This window comes from Nematolebias whitei, chromosome 3, assembly GCF_014905685.2.
Source record: "Nematolebias whitei isolate Nwh7 chromosome 3, NemWhi1, whole genome shotgun sequence".
Taxonomy (NCBI): Eukaryota; Metazoa; Chordata; class Actinopteri; order Cyprinodontiformes; family Rivulidae; genus Nematolebias; species Nematolebias whitei.
Genome location: NC_056500.1, coordinates 15593279 through 15610895, shown reverse-complemented (window position 1 = coordinate 15610895; position 17617 = coordinate 15593279). Strand labels below are relative to the sequence as shown.

The window sequence follows — 17617 nt, the reverse complement described above, 5'->3', positions numbered from 1 at the left end:
AGGGTAAACTAAGCAAGCTTTCTTCCCAAATATGTCATTGTTATGCAACTTTAATACATGCATGAATAATGAATAAATACCAAATGTATAATGACAAAAAAGGTAAACCGATTAATTAAAAGTAATTCAGTACAATTCTCAGATTTATGGGTCTTTGCTGACTAAAGTCTCTCAACAGTGAGTAAAAGGTTGAAAGGTGATTTGTTGGTCAAATGCAAATTACCCAAGCATCAAACAGATCTGCATCAGACAAGTGTATGTTGTTTGACAGAGAGAGACTTGCATTGGATGAAAATGTCAATATCCTAGAAGGATAAAACATAAATGGCCTTTGACTGAATATAAATATGACACAACAGCTTATACCTTATCTACCCAGTTCCTTTTTAATATTCAGATCACATATGATACAAACAGAAGCAAAGGCCACCATCCATCATGTTCAACACTACCTTCTCTTTTTACTCGCATTGTCTAGATACACCAAAGCTAGGCAGCCCTTTATTACACATGTTACTCCCAAGCAATACTCCCAAAGGCATCAGCCAAACAAAAGCCCTCTATGATTTACAATAGAGGGGGGCACTTCATTATTTATTGGCAAGGCTCACAGCCTAGGGGCCTGGCCATTACCTCCAAATGGGTGTAGATGCTATGGTCAGCTGTTGGTCTCTGTGTGGTAAAGTATCATGTTGTTAAAAACAACCAAAAAACAACATAAGGTATGAAGGTGCAAACTGCAAGTTAACTTCCAGGTCTTGGAGTACCAAATGTCCTGCTTATTTATTTATTTATTTTTTTTACCAAGTGAAGAAGGTTTGAACACTATTGTAGAAAAACAAATCACTAAATGTCATTTGTAAGAAATTAACACAAATGCAACACACAATCAGAAACAAAACTGTATCTTATTCCAAAATGTACCAGAGGTAAACCACTAACCACTCCAGATAATGCTTTAGTAGATTAAAGTGTACCACTGTTGCACTGAAAATAGTCTGTCCTGTACTCAGGGTCAGTGCTGTGCAAATGAGGTAAATTGATAGGTTGATAAATGATCTTGTTGGCAAACAGAGTAGCTCTGGTCTGGCCAGTTAGGCACATCTTCTCTGGCATTAAATTTTCTCAGAGCTCTGGCACAGACCCCTCCTGTGGCAGTTGGCAAAAATGGCAACAGACATCATGGTAGCCACAAAATTAGGAACACCCTTGAGCATCTGAAAGGCCACTTGGCTAAAGTAAAAAAAAAAAAAAAAATCTCAATCTGCTTCTTCCTAATTTTGCCCTTCTGTTGTATCCCTGAAGGGCATTGGTTCAAATTCATTAATAAGCCTTTATCTCCATAAAAATGGGAGCCCCTCTGCTCCTCGACTACCTTCTGTCTCCATTTCCCTCCTGTCTGTAGTTGCTGTCATTACATCTACACTATCTCCTTCCTCTCTCCTAACTTACACACACACACAATACCGAGTTATACCGGTACATCATTTCTATTTTAACCATTTCTGTCTCTCACTCATTTTCCACTACACTAACCCAGGGGCAAATACAGTGGGGCTGTGAAAAGCAACCCCGATTTCCATGCCAAACTTGCTTTTGTCTGTCCTTTCACATTTTTAGTCTTGCCTCCAGCCTGTTGGGATAACAGATTGGGGTAAAATGATAAATGTCATAGGGGCTGCCTTAAAGGGGCGAAGACTGGGAATTACTCCAAAAGAGCACCCACCCATGCTTTTGGCTACAAGAGCTTGGGTGAATCCCATTTCACCTACGGCCCCTACCACTTAAGGTTCCTACATACTCGGGTATACTAAACTCTGCAGAGGTCCACGTGTACACGATTAGACTCAACGCAGACTGAATGTGGACATCCGCAAGCCATGTCTGCGCAAAGATCAATTTTTAAGACAGCATACGTGTGCTGTGTCACACAATAAACTGCTCAGCGACAGACTGCTTTGTATGCGACATTAATGTATTAAATTCCCCTTCTTCATTCCTGATTTGGTTTAATGGCCTTTTCTTTAGATTTTTTCCAAGAGGCAAGCAATCTCTTTTTCCTCGTCCATTGACGTCATGACTGAAATTGTGAGAAATGAAGGAACTTGTCATGAGATAATTAAAATCAGGCCTGGCGTGGCTGCAGGAGGGTCTGGAGATTTCTGGTCTGATGTGTGGGCTGCAGGGCCAGCGCTCTATAAACACAGAACACTGCTGCAGCTGCTCCTGAGCTGCCAGCTGCCTCTACCCAGGGACGCCGGTAGCTCTTGTTTTATTTTTTTATTTTTTGCGACCTGTCAATCAATCCAGTAGACGTGTCAGCAAATGCCCAATCGGCGACTTCAATTTGTCCCGAAAGTAAACGCCCATTGCCTGCGGAGCTAGGCTGCAGCCCATCAGGGTGTCTGCTCGAGTATGAAGTCTCAAACGTCTGCGGACAGTGTGTGCAGTGTCCACGCGGCTCACGGAGTACACACAGTACGCTTGAGTATATAGGAGCTTGTTTTTGACTACACACAATTAGGTTTTTCCAGGGGATTTTTGCAACTGTTACAGAGAACATAAGTTAAGAACACATAAAACATATTCACAGCCATTGATAAAAATAATTAGTAGTAGCCAACTAGTATGACAGTAAGAAGTGTTTATAATCCATTTTATTTATCAAAAATTGATTTAAACAGGTGTTTAAAAAACTTTTTAGTTCTTCTGTTGTGTATGTTTAGAAGAAAAAACAAGAACCCTCAAAATATGAATTACAATATTATATTTGTGCTCCAAAGAATTTGGTCCTAAAACAAAGAATAAATGAGAGCCTGTAAAGATGGCTTTTAATTTTTGTATAGTGTTCATGTAGCTTTGGGTATGATACTTCCAATACAAGCTTGTAGAGAGTAACTAATCAATGAAATTAGGGATCATAGAGATCAAATATTTAAACATATGGTTTTAATTTTAAAAATGTATACAAAAATATTGTTGTTTCTTTGGAGTTTCAATTCATCAGTGACTTACCAAGTAAAATTTGCATTTGGTTCCTGGACACCTTTCTTGTTGTGTTGGGTATTATAGAGTCTAAACATACCTTGAGTAGTTTTTCCTATATTTAAAGTGTACTGTTTGTGGATTTAGGCAGAAAGCATAATCAAAACTGTTGTTTCTTCTTCTTTGCTTAAGCACCATTTAACTATACTGACAGCAAATAGATTCAGATAACAGCCTCATTTATTTCCCTTTAAAAGACTATACATTTTCCTCCTGCTATGCATCCCTAATTACACGCTTGACCAGATAAACAGGTGTTTGCTTACATTTTATCTTTAGTACCAAATTAATTTAAACCGCATTCTATTTATTTATGTGAAGATTTTCACTTAGAAGTAATAGCAACACTAATTGCTATTGTTGAAACCTTTGTCTGCAGGCCTTGTGGTATTAAGCAAAATCTCCAGAGTGTTAGATTTCTTTATTAATTTTGGGCAGCAGTTAATGAACTCGTTTTATCAATGACAATTGTCAGAACGTTTACAATGTTTTATATGAGCGAGATGTTCGAGATAAATTTGAGATTGTGTACTGTCAACTCTTTCTCCACAGGGGGTTGAATAATTTCCACAATCGGTTCTGCCCTAGAAAATATTAAGAAGCTGGTTGGTGAGCATTAGTGGTGTAAAACTCTAAAATCTTTATACAGCAATTGCCAAAATGGAGCAATTTAGGAAAAAAGTGACAACAACAATAGTTAATTCTATTGTTTGTTCTATTTGATAATGTTTAATGTTTTCAGTTTTTTGCTACTTTATGAATGAATGCTTTTTGTCCTATTCTTCACAAATGGCACAAATTTTGCTTGATGGTCACTGTAAACTACTATTACACAAAAAAAAATAAATGAAGCAAGTCCAATGCAGTCTTCCTAATGGATCAAAACAGACCAACAGATGAAATAAAATTGAAACTGTTACTACTGCAAATAAATTTGACCCATAAGCAAAACTGTGATGATAGAAAAAAGGTGGGGTCCACCAATTCCAAACCTCTGACGGTGCTAATCTTCTCAACCATGGGTGGTTTCTCTGATTGCCATGCTGTCACGCTTTCCCCAACCTCAATCACTTTTTAATTAGGATAATCTTCTTCAACACTAAGATTCAAGAGTTAAATATGGGTCCAGCCACTGCAGGTGCTTGAACCATATTAGAATCATTTCCGTTCTGTTGTTCTAAACAATCTTCACATTAGAATCTAAAAACCCATTGAACAACCACATTTGGCAGACTGCAACAAATTAATTTCAGATAAAGTCAGAAGAACTATGACCAATTGGGTTTGTTTGTGTGTCGGCAGAGTTTATTGCTGAGTACTTGTGCTTCTTTACATAACTCTGTGAGTATGCATAAATGTGCGTATACAGTATATGTGTGTAAAGAAACAGTGAAGCTAATAAAGACAGTAACTTTTTTTCTAGAGCTGTGTTTTTACATTCTTTGCCACAAAATCAATGTGAAAAAAACAACTAAATCTCCCAACTTTTTTTAAAAAAGGGGAAAAAAATGTTTAGGTTGCTTAGTCTATTTCCTGTCAGCTGGAATACAGTGTAGTAGCAGTCTCCATTTACATACAAATGTCACCTTCTATCTTCCCATGGGCTTGGGAGGCTTTACTCTCTTCACGGCGATGCGCTTGACAAACCTTTGTTCCCCTTCTGGGAGGTGAGCTTGTGTTGCACAGTGAGAAAGTGAGAGGAAACTCAATGTATTTTGCCTCTGGTGCCTTCTCCCTGACTTTGCTCTCTTTTACGCACCACTGGTACTCTGTAATTTGTGTATCCATACTCAAGTACATAGACTTTGTTTCTGTTTAACTGAAAGATGACTAAGCACGCTGTTTGAAAAGGCACCCTGGCTACCGAGGTTGTAATTACTGAGAAAGCCTTATTATTAAGCTCTTCGATGAATGAGTTTTGTTGTGATATGGGAATCATTAAAGCAAAATGAATGATTTGAATAAGCAAGGCTGCTAGCAGAGTGGATGAAATGAGAATATCTACTGTAGTACAAATTTAACTTGCAATAATTGAGGTGATAGCATCATGCTCATAAAGAATCACAGGCTTAGAAAGCCCAATTTGGCAGTACTACTGTATTCCCAGAGATGCACAGGCAGCCATTTTATGTGGTTAAGTGGCCCACATAGTGTTTCTGTGCCATTTCTCATAAACCAGGACGCGCATTCCCTGATGCATAGGGATGAACAATCAGCCTGACAGGCAGGTAGTTACTCCTCTTTAACCCCAGCTAGTGTTGAGTGATGCAACAGAACAGCTGGGCTCCTCCCTTTTCTTCTCCTGCTGATTCCCTATTTCCCCGTTTCCCCATCTTTTTTCCCTTTGCCTATTTCATACACTGCATCCTTTCATTATCCCCATTTATTTCTTTACCTCCATTCTTTCATCACTACCATTCACCAGCTCTCTTGTTCTCCCTCTCAGTATCTCTTTTTACCCAGAGGCCCATGTTTCTGTGCCTGCATTACACACAATTACTTCCATCCATCAATTATCTGCCTACTCCTCTTTGGCTACCCCACTCCCTTCTTTCTACTCAATAACACCCCCACTATCTTGATTACACATGTTTTCTATGACCCCCATTTCATACCCACCTCCCGCACACAGCTCCCTCCCTTGGGGCAGCTGAGTGTGCCTCCTCTCTCCCTCCCCTGTGGGCCACACTCACACCAGATGTCCCTAAAGTTTGGGTGAGCATGTGCTTGTATGGAGAAAGCAAGAACAAAAGGAAGAAGTGATGGTGGTGGGGACACAGATGGGTGGCAGAGATTGTGACGGGAGGGAGATGAAGGTGGGGGGATGCTGAATGGTGCCCAGCCATCTTGCTTAGGGCTTTCTCTGGGTGGACAGTAAACACCATCAGATTACCAGCATTTAGTACACACACACACACACACACACACAAGCAAATCCAATCACCTCCTATTGTTTCACACTATAGCAAGCTTTGTGTGAACTGGGCAGAATTGCGACCCTAGTATTAAGTTGATGTTCATGCAATTTTATTTTTTCAGCTACAGCTTTTATTTTCTGTTGTGATATAAATTTGAACCCAATAACTTTGAACTGAATATTTCAATATGGATTATAAACATGTAGATTTTGGTAACTTTGGAAGAGCATATTGCCATTACAAAATAGTTTTTTTCCTTACTCTCAAACAAACTCTATGACCATTTCTACCAACTTATATATTTCATTTTCTGTATGTACCTTGAAAACATAGATCCATCTTGAGTAGGCACAGCATTGCAAATCAGAGATTCTCAAATAAGTCACCTTGATAAACACTGGCTTTGGGAAACAGTATACCATAGTAAAAATAGTTTCAATAAACCCATTTACTTTTACCCATTGTCTGTCAGAAAAATGGTAGGTAGTGTTGGATCTCTCTTTTCATTAGTTAGTTAGCTCTTTTGACACCAGTTACATACCTGAGCGAGCAAAGGGTGCTGCTCAAAACTGAAAAATTTCTGCTGCCGACAAAAAAAAAAAAAAAAAAAAACTGTTTAGAAGTTTATCATAAGGTGTAGACTAGCTCAAATTCAAATTTGTACAAGCTTTGAAAAAGTAAAAGTAAAAAAACAAAACAATTCTGTCTTAATTTATTCATGGCTGGATCTGTTGTGATGCCACTCCAAAGCAACTAATTAAAACCTTTTTTTAAGCATTCAGTCGTAAGAATATGATAGCTCCTGGCTACTTCCCCACCCACACTTAGCTCATTTAAACCTTCCAGGGGTCAATCTGCCATTGTGAAGGACAGCCCTCACTGCCACAGATATTTTGCAAACATAAGGAGTTACCCCAAAGGGAAGTTCTGCGCATCATTCTTTGGAAAGCCACCTGGTAATCACACTTAATATAAGTAAAGCCTGACAGCAAACATCATGCAACGCCCCAAGGCAACACAGACAGGAGCAGATTTGTCCATTTGAATTCTGTTCCAGTCTGACTGTCAGTTACTTATCTACCTACAAAACACCATTCACATAAACTTCATAATAATTGTTTTTACACATGAAATCTAATAATCCGTTAAAGTGATTGCATCCATCCATTGCAATATGGTTTCATTTCAAGACGCCTGACCTAGCTCAATTTCAGATGCAAAATGCCATAAACTAGTAGCATTAATTCACACCACCAGTATGACACCAACACATTCAGTTGACATTAGATTAATCAAAAGCAGTGCATGTGTAAATTGGCCTTTAAAGTGGATAAAGGCCAAGGGGAACAAAAAGCAAACTGACATTTGTGTGAATACTCCACATCTGGTGGCTTTCTCTGGCAGGCATGATCAAACTATGCTCCGTGTTTGTTCAAGTGTGGTATATCTTAAGGGAGGCAGGGCAAAATGAATGAAGGGTCTCCTCTTGTGCGTCTGCAAAAGCAGATTACTGTCACTTCATCAGAGAGAGCTGGAGCGAATCATTTTTGTAAAACCTGGAAGTACCAAGAGAGCAGGCAGAAGGCTACAGGAGGATGACAGAGTGTGGATGCATTCCCAACAGACTTACCAGATACTCTGGCAGGGATTAGTATATTTTTGTGCATGTGGGGGCAACGTTCATCTCTGTACACAATTTATAAATACATGTTCTCTGATCAAGACTACCTTTTCCACTTGGTTCATTGGGCCATAAACAAAAGCAAATATATAGTTTGGAAATTATAACTGTAATATGCAAATCTAGGAAAAGCACTTTAGCTTCTGGCACAATTTCCACTAAACATGCATATATTGATAAGGAGTAAAAGAGTGTGATAAATGGACATTTTGCTGTTTTTCAACATTTTACATTTGTAGAGGTGTGTGTCATTTTGTTCTCAAACAGGGAAAAAAAAGGTGATCCAGGAAAGGGACAAAGTTCAGTGATAGCCAACCAAAATGCAAGATAGATGTTAACTTGGCCAGCAATACATGGTTATTTTAAATGGACCCTTTATTGCAGGTTTACCTTATCAGATCTTTACAACTTGGGTCATCTCTGCTCAAAAACACTATTTTCAGGGGTTGAGAATTACTGACCTTTAGACTTTGGAGAACGGGCGTGTAAATATGGTCTTTTAGTGCTGGCCTTTTGGTTATGCTGAGGATCTAATTTAAAAACCAAGACAACCGGCAGGCATGTCTAAGTAAGCAGCAGCCTATAAATCCTCTCACATAAATCCCTTGGAACATTTAGTAAGTTACTCGAGTCTCTTAACAGAATACTTAAAGGGATAGTTTGGGGAGTTAAGTGAAGCACTTCTGAGTTTGTCTTCATCTGTAGTAGACAGCAGTAAGTAGACTGTCAGTTTTAGACATGCATGGTAGATTCTTGATTGAAAAAACAACTACTGTTCACAACCTCAGCCACCAGAAAAGTGCATTTAGCTTTCTTTTTTAAGCTCAGACCTTTTATAGTGGTTTGAGTAAACATTATATGTTTGTTCCAAACAAAGCATTAGCTGTGCATCAGACACAGATTGCACCCTTGTGGTCTGTGTTGCAACCATAGACTGCATATTATAGTCTTTTCTCTCACTGTTGGGAATTGAAGCCAGGAAGACCCTGTTTATAGGTGTTGCCATGTTGTATTTTTGGAACCAGAGTTTGTGCAATCTAGCATTATTGGGATTTAAGTGCTACCTACTGTCATGCACACAACCATTGTGTTATAGGATATTTCTTGTAAGCATGAATTACAGCTAAACATGTTATAAAATGTATATCTGAACATACAACAGCAATATAAAATATAAATCACTAAGATTAAACACTAGAAACATTATCTGATGTGTATTTTTTCATTGTACTGTGGGCAATAGACCTTTACATGGAGAAAAGGGGACTTGAACTTGTACTGAAATCAGCTGAAGGGAAAGGTTGGTTTCATTCTGGCTTCATCTTCTAGGTTCCCATCAAACTACTAAATATGTGTGATTTATGGTTGCAATGCTAACATTTTGTGTAAATAGCTGCCCGATGCTAAACTTCCATTAGGTAAAATCTTTGACGTAAGACTCACTTGATTTGTCAGTATACAGGATTTGAATTGCTTGAGGTGAAAGATAAAGTGTTTCTGGTGGACCAGTTCTGAACATTGATTCATATTAGAAAAGTCTTGTTTGCTTTGAATATAGGAATTGTATCAGAAATTTGTTAATTTTTATTTATCAATGCCAGTCCTACTTATATCTAGTTAAACCAAACAAAAATCATCATCACAACTTTACCAGTTTAAAAAAAAATTACTAGGGTTGCACCGATAAATCGGCCAGCCAATTTATCGGCCCCAATTTCCTAAATTTTGAAAAATCAGAAATCAGCTGATACTTGCATGCAAAACCAATTTTAGCATTTTTTTTTAACAACAATTGTCTGAACTTCATTTATATTTCAAAGCACTACCTCATGGCCAGTTAAAACAAGTTTGTATTGTTTCTAGGATATTCTTCATGTCACGGTCAGCGGCCCCCGCTGCCCCCCCATCTGCCAAGCCTCTGCCACCTCCTTCAAGCTGCAACCAGAAACCAACATTTATATCTTCAAACTATCATCCCACAGTCTTAATCATTTCCTTCTATTTCAAGTTTCTGTCTCTGTCTGCTTTTTATATTTTTTATTGTTCTGCTTTGTGTGTGATTTTCTGTTTATCTGTTTCTGTTATGTTCCTCTCATTCCTCAGTCTGCTTCTCCACTCAGTCTTTATCATTCACACCTGTCCCTCATCAGCCACTTGCCCAGGTGCTCTCATTACTAACTCTCCCTCTGTCACATAAAAAGCCTTTCTTTCCTTCACTCCTTGTCCGGTGATTGTTCTATGTTCTCAGACTTCACAATCCTCTTCTGCCTTGCCTGGTTTCTGCCCCCCTGATGATCTGCTCTGCATTATTTCTAATCCAATCTGCCAAAAGTAAGTTTTGCTGCACCGACAGCCTTTTGTTTTGTTGTTTAAAAAATAAATTGTTTTGGTTTTTTGAACTCCTGCCTCACTCATCTCTCTGCAATTGGGTTCCAACATTGAGGTTCGTGACACTTCAAGGGTATGTTTTTCAATAAAATAATATTGGAAAATTGAAGGTGCACTGTGAACTTATAAAACCTGACAGTGTCATTTATAAAATAAAACTGGTATTGGCCAAAATCGGAATCGGCAGGTCAGGCTTTTTAGAAATGGTGATAGGCCAAAAAACTGCAATCGGTGCACCACTAATGACTGATTTTTCAGAATGGCCACTAATGCACTTCAGCACCTTCATCTTTTTCTTCTGAGCTGTGATAAAGAGATGGAAAAGTTGTACTAGTTTAGCATTAGTACAAGACACAAGTTTAACGCCTCCATGTGACTGAACTCAACTTGAAATGCAATGAGTTGGGTTTTATTTATAAAATGTACATTGTGAGCAGACATTGCTGTGATTTATTTTATTTTTTCTCTTATTAAACAAATATCAGTGCCACCTTTGGTAGAACCAGGTATTACAGAAAATTTACAATACTTTTTTTTTTTTTTTTAACAGCGATGCTAAATATCTTTTCTGACCACTAAAAACCACATATTCTTCAAATGAGTTCACCCACAGTTATGTATAGGTCCATGCGTTGAGACCGGTAGACCCTGCATTATGTGGCAAGAAATAGAAAAGGGAACATCAACAAACCAGTAATCCACAAATCAAAAAGGAGAGGAGGGAACATTTTACAAGACATACTTCCTCCAGTTTTCACAGCCAAGCTAATTGCACCTTGTTTCACCAGAAGAGCACCAATTTAGCACTCGGAGCAAATTAAAACGAATAAACACAATTAGCAGTGAGTGCAAAAGCACCTTAGCATAGCACACTTTTCCCTTTTTCCCTTTACCATGACAGTCACTTCAGCACAGCTATTATTAACTGTGTTGCTGTGTCAAGTACAATGTGGCTAATTGCAAAGTACTTGATGCCACAAAAATGCTGGTAATTGGACACAGAGTAAAACAAACGGGGCACGAGGTAGTAAAAATGAACATAAAAGCCTTGAACAAAGAAAAATTATATGTTGATTATTGTTTTGGTGTCATTATGTCTGTTGAACATTTCAAAAAACATTTGATTAGACAACACTATGAAATAAAATATAGAATTTGAGGCTTTATGAATGGAGTTTTGTGTCATCTGCTTTGCTGAAACATGAAAGCCTTTTGCTGCTCGTTGGTTTCTATGCATCAAATAGAAAAACTTGAACAATGGAGGCCTTTTTAAGCACATCAAGAGAAATAAACCTATTCATGGACAACAGTCTAAACTGATAAAGAGTGAACAAAGCACTTCATGGTAAAAACACACGCCTTGTAGGTTTCTTAAGACATGCATCAACCTGTGATTTCTGTAAAAAGATAAATCCTAACGTCGGTGTGACAGACATGCTGGTCACACTCAGCTGCCTGTGCTTGGCAGCGTATCCCTGGCATTTCCATCGCCTTTTTGTCCGTCTTCCTCAGTTATTTGACAGTGATCAGTGGTGATGAATTGTTCAATTAAACCTGCATTAAGAATCCAGAGTGGCGCTTGACGTGCAGCCTCCTGGTTTAGGTGTTGTCCAATTACTCTGAAGGACAAGACTTCTTCGTGCTACTGACAATCAGCATGTGACTCTCATCAAAAGACAAATGGGTTTATTTATATGAGGTAGCAGGCTGATTGAATACAGCATAGCAAGACTGATGAGCCAGACAAAGTATACAAAAAACCTGATCTTTGATTACAGATGGAAATGCACAGGATTTGTTAGAATCTGTTGTTTGCAGAAAAAGAGCTGAATATATTGTTTGATGTATTGGAGAAGGTTTATTCCTTAAGGTCGTTTTCACACCAGATAGTCCGGTAGACTCGGTGCGGGACCAATATTCATGACCTTTTGTTTACATTTGAGCTGGTGCGTTTGCATTCACACTGCACTGTGCAGTCGAGTCAACCTGTTGAACCAACCTGTTCCCCCGCTCGCCTGTGGGGGCGCTGCACCAAGAACTACTGAAAGAAACGACACAAAAACCTCTCAAGACACTTCTTCTTCTTCTTTTGTAAATAAAAACAAAAACGAAGTGGCATCAAGTTATAGCAGTTTTAGGAGTTAGATTTTGTCATTTTTAAAAAATGGACTTAGCATGAGCAGAAGATGAGACAGAAGACCATGGAGAATATTGTTTTTCACACAAGGCAGCTGACGGCTCCATATAAGGTCAGAGAAATGCGTGTTTGTTTACCCTGCGGAGCGGGTCTGGTCTGTTTACATTCACACTGCACTCGAACTGCGCTGGAGTTCTCTTCTACCGGACCGAGACCTAGGTTTTAGCCCGGGCCAGAGTTCGCCTTTTTGTTCCGTGACTGAGTTCGATGGCGCGTTCACACCTCCCTAAACAAACCGGACTTTCTAGGAGAACGAGCTAGAGTTCAATTATCAATCAACCTTTATTTAGACAGGTAAATCCCATTGAGCCTTGAGGACTCATTTACAAGAGAGACCTGATTAAAGCGGACTAAACAGGGCTGGTGTGAATGCACCCTAAATGTTTTTTTCTAAATGTTGTACAAAAAAGATCATAACGTTTTCAACTAGTGCCTTAAAACGTAAAAGAACAAATCTTAGCCTAGAGCTTTAAATGTTTCTGTAACTACAACAGGACAAAAGTTTCTCCTCAAGGCAGAGGATTAACCTCAAGTAAACAGAGGAGAAAGGCTAAAAGCAACAAAATAATTATTTAAACTACTGGAGAAAAAAAAAAAAGAAGCTACTTGTTGCTTATCTTACAACAGAATAAATCACTTGCAGTAAATACCACAACAACATAAACAGTTTAAGTGCAAAACATCAATTATTGGAGTTGGACTTTTTTTCAGAGCATATAAAAAAGCTTAAGCTTGCCATGTGTGTTTACCCTTTACATGCATCACAAACACAAATAAAAAGCAAACAGTCACTAAAAATGGATAACCATTTTAGTTTGAAGTGTAAAATATTGAGTTTTTGGTTTAAATAGTCCTTAAAAATGAATTAAATGTTAGTTTTTAACGGTCTGAAACTTTAATTAGCTTGAAAACAACAGTATGTGTGCAAAAAAGACTGAATCATTGGGATATTTTTTTTTTCAAATGCATAAGTCAATGGGCAAAATAAAAAAATAAATAAAAAAACGCAACAAGGTTTCCACATAAAACTCAGAGCTGCCTGAAACTGATCACACTTTTAATCAAGTAAACCAGCCACTCTTAGCATATGGATATTTCGTTTAGTCTTTTTGCAGCTGCAGACTGGAGGAGAGAGAAAAAGAAAAGTTGCCATCACTTACTCAGCTCCGTGAGAAAAGTATTTCTGCCACTACCCCCCGGTTGGTTAACAGAGAACGGTTTCTAAAGCCCGTATTCTGTGTGGCTGCTCACTTCAGATCCCTCAGAGAGAAAAAGTAACGCTCCATCCCCGTTTGGAGAAAAAAAAAAAAGCCGCTATATTCCACGTTCCTGTGCGCCACAGAGTCACTTGTTAACGATGGGAGCAAGTTAAAAATACTTCTGCTATTCTCCGTGCTGTTTGTATTCCTTTCCTTTCACGGAGATCAGACGCTCCGAGTCAGAATCTCTTCAGAAAAAGAAAAAGAAAAAAAAAATAACATCCTTTAATAATAATCCGCGCGCGCGTCTCCAAATGTGGATCTCACGTTATCTCAGCGTCGCAGGTTTGGATTTCTTTCTTCCCAAATCCGCCTCGTACGAGCTGGGGGTGGGGAGACAGGAGTCAAACACCCCCCTCCTTCCTCCCTCCTCTTCATTTAAACGCAGGAGAGAGAGAGAGAGAAAAAAAAAAAAAAAAACACGCACAAGAAGTCTACGAGTGTGTTGCGTTCAATGACGCCTCAGAGACTCCGCTTCTTGACTTCTCCGCATGTATCGGACCACGTGGTGCATTCATGTAAATCAGAAGTCTTAATAAAAAAAAAATAAAAAGTGGCCAATGTGTATTCTTTTTTCTGTTTTTGAGTACATTTATTTTTAAATTTGTGCTTTAATATGAGGATATAAAACTACAACAACACAGGAAGGCACTGCAAAGATAGGACCAACTATAGGAATATTTTACTGTATTGTTGTTTTTTTAGACTGTGTGCTTTTATTGTGGAAAGAAAACAATTGTACAACTTGTGGGCACAGATCCAGCAACAATTGTGTTTAAACAAATATGTTATGTACAAAAGTACTCTCTGTCTTAAAAACTGAAAGTTACTTTATGTATGTATGTATGTATGTATGTATGTATGTATGTATGTATGTATGTATGTATGTATGTATGTATGTATGTATGTATGTATGTATGTATGTATGTATTTTCAGTGTTGTGTATTGTCTGATCTAACTAACTAAATGTTGTTTTTTGTATTGCTAAACTAATACATAAATTAGAGAGTGTGTGTTATTTTTTAGTAGTTTTTTTTTTTCCTCATCACTTTTAAACTTTACTTTGAAAGTGTTTCCAAACACAATTCCAGCCAATCACAGAAGACTTCGCCTGAAAGACCTTTTATAAATGGCTGGCAGGATTTGAATGTTAATGGCGAAAGCAGCTGGTGCTCACAGAGTCCAGCAGGGAAGCTGGACAAACACCAGAGACACATCAATCACCTGACCCAGAGTCAGTTAGACCGGTCAGCATGCAGCGAAATGTCACGACAGCTAACTGAGGTCAGTCTCTTTTGTGTTAAATCACAGGTTAGTTCAAACTACATCCTTGGTCGGAAGATTTCAAAGTGACAGACTTTTTGGGGGATTTACACGGTGGCCGCAGAGCAGAAACATAACTTGTCCCTTTTGCCCACTTACAACCGTTCAGCTGAAAAATGATGGGAGCTGGCACCTTTTCAAAGCAGTAAAGACCAAAGCATTTGATGGAAACCTGAAGAAAATGAGATGGAATTAAGCAATCTTTGGAGGGTGCTACAGTTTTTAAATCACACTGCATCGAATGAAAGGCACGTCCAGCCCAAACGGAGAGAGAGCGGCAATACATTTTGTGTGAACTTTTCAAGTTCTGCAGGCAGTAATGAATGGGAACAAGCCCTGTTGAAAAAAGACCCATCTTGCTGGGTGTTTGGCAGGAAGCCTGCCTGAGTCACAAAGTAAGCCTCCACTGCCCCCTTTCTGCTCTTTGCTCAAAATCCAGTGTGACAGTCAGAACAACAAAGAGACGTAAAAGATGCGAGTGATAGCTTGCGAGTGTAACCAATTAACTAGTGTGTTAAAAAACACAAGTTTATGTTGCATGGATGTCTCCCTTGGCTTCTTGTTCACACTGCAGTCCCTTATTTAATCAAGGCAGTAAATCTTAGAAGCAGCCCAGTGCTCTCACCACCATTCCCCAGGTGGCATGAGCCTTAACATGGTAAATTTCACTTGCGTAGGGAAATGCTGTCGGTGGCCGAGGCCGGTGCTTTGGAGGGATAAAAAGAGCACTTACACGCTGACATGTGCAATCCATAACAGAATAATGAGACTCCTCCACTCCTGGAGTTTTCTCCTCTTGCTCTCCCTGTCCACTTTTTGTTTTCTTTGCGAGTGTTCATAAATGTCATGTAAATTCAGCAAGCGGAAGATGTGGCGAGAGCTCCAGGGAGAGCGTTTAATCGTTCACGTCTTGTTACTGAACGTTGTAACAGGACATGGAATGTTAAGATACCGCAAGCAACATGCGAACTTTGCTCAAACAATGATCTTCTTTATGTGCTCTGCAAGTGAAGGTAAGCCTCATGATGGCATTTGCTTATTGTTGTCTAATGCAGTCGGGAAAGGGATTTGATGGAAAAGCAACTTTTAACAAACTGTTAGAGATACAATGTGTAATATACAAATATGACGTTTTAAAGTCTGTTAGCTTGTGAGACAGCTTTCATATAAAACTGAATGGATTATAATACCAACATCATTTGGACATATTTAAAGCCTTTTCAGAGTCATCTAAAACAGGTAAGATATTTTCTGCTCATAATGTTTCCAAAAAATGCTGCTTGTAAGGAACAGTTTAGATTTTTACAAGCAGCATTTCTGGAAATGTTATGAGCAGATAATATCTTACCTGTTGCAGATAACTCTTTGAATGACCTAGTGTTGTAGAAATGGAGTTTATGCTTGATTGAACTGAGGAGCTCACAACAAGTCTAAACTGGGCCAAGACTAAAGTGAATTGTTACCTCCTCCAAGACATCTCTGATCTCAAGAAGTTCCTCTTGAATCATGCAAACGCTGTTCTGTAAACCTTTACATCACCGCAGATATTGCCATACATGTTTATTGCAGAAATGTTTAAATAATCCTGCCAGAAGTGTTTAAGGCTGCACTGGAAGTGTAACAGTTAACTGCAGATGCCACTTTTTACACTGTTTGGTTACCCTGAAAATAATTGAGACAGGAAGGAGTTGTTTCACTTTTGGTATTTTCCCCACTTGGGCAAACTCAGAATATTTCAAAAGTTCTCACCAATCCCTTTAACGGCCACTGCAGGCCTGTGGTTCCCAAATGTTTAATCTTCTGACCTAAGAAATGCCAGTGACAGGATCTCACAACCCCAAAAATTGCTGTTGAAAAGGCACAGATGTTCCCTGTAAGTCAATTAAACATGCCTTAAACAGCGAAACAGCATCAACTGATTCAAAACTTTCACTTCTTAATAATTTCAGTTTTTATATTTTATTATAACAATCAGCAAAAACAAGCTACTTGCAATCAACTCCAAATTTTACTTTATTTCTAGAAATCATTTCAAGTCCTCTAACTTGATGCTTTATGACCCACCGTGGAGGTCTTGGCCCTAACTTTGGGAACCATCGTACCAAACCATTGATCCTTTTTTGTTTCAACCTGGTATAATCAAAAGCCATAAAGACATCTGACAGAAGTATATCTTATATTTACATACATATATTTACAAAAGCAGCATTTAATGTTTAGTTCTTCCAAATATTAATGCAAACTTTCCTCTCTTTCTGGCCCTCAACCTGCTTTTTTGAACCCATTCAAGATTAAATTAAGGAGATTGCTTCTGTTTGCATTGTCTCCTGCTCCCTTTGTGTACATCTTTGTCACTCTTAGGGTTCAGACAATCGCCTCCGATAGCAGTGGGTCATTGCTCACTGAGTCCCTGGAGGGGACGGCCCACTTACTGCCAGCTTGTGCTCCGATGGAGGACTTTTCATCACCCTACTGAAAACAATTAAAAACACATGCACGTGCTGGTCACCTCTTGAGAGCTGCTCCATGCTGCAAGCTTACTTTAGTTACTCTGAGAACACCTCACCCTCTCTCATATTTACTTTTTTCTGTGCCTGAGTATTTGTCAGAAAATGTAGGGAGGGTTAGTTAGTGCTTGTTGTGTTTGCACAAGACACAAGTAGAAACAAGTGAGACATTTCTGGATGTTAAATTCTGAGAAACCACTTTTTTTTTTTTGCTTCAACAGTTTATTGACAAGCAATGGCACTCTGAGCAAAAATCTTTTTCTTTCTACCTGGAAGCTGAAATGAAGAGCCCTGCTGG

At 38.7% G+C, this 17617-nt stretch overlaps 1 protein-coding gene across 1 annotated transcript in view; it reads right to left on the bottom strand.

Annotated features, from left to right (window-relative positions):
* Positions 1-13850, bottom strand: part of ptprsa (protein tyrosine phosphatase receptor type Sa) — a 198093-nt gene extending 184243 nt beyond the window's left edge. Inside the window, exon 1 of the mRNA XM_037698034.1 lies at positions 13390-13850. The gene's annotated coding sequence lies outside the window, so the exon portion shown is untranslated. The remainder of the gene's footprint in view (positions 1-13389) is intronic.
* Positions 13851-17617: the final 3767 nt, after the last annotated feature.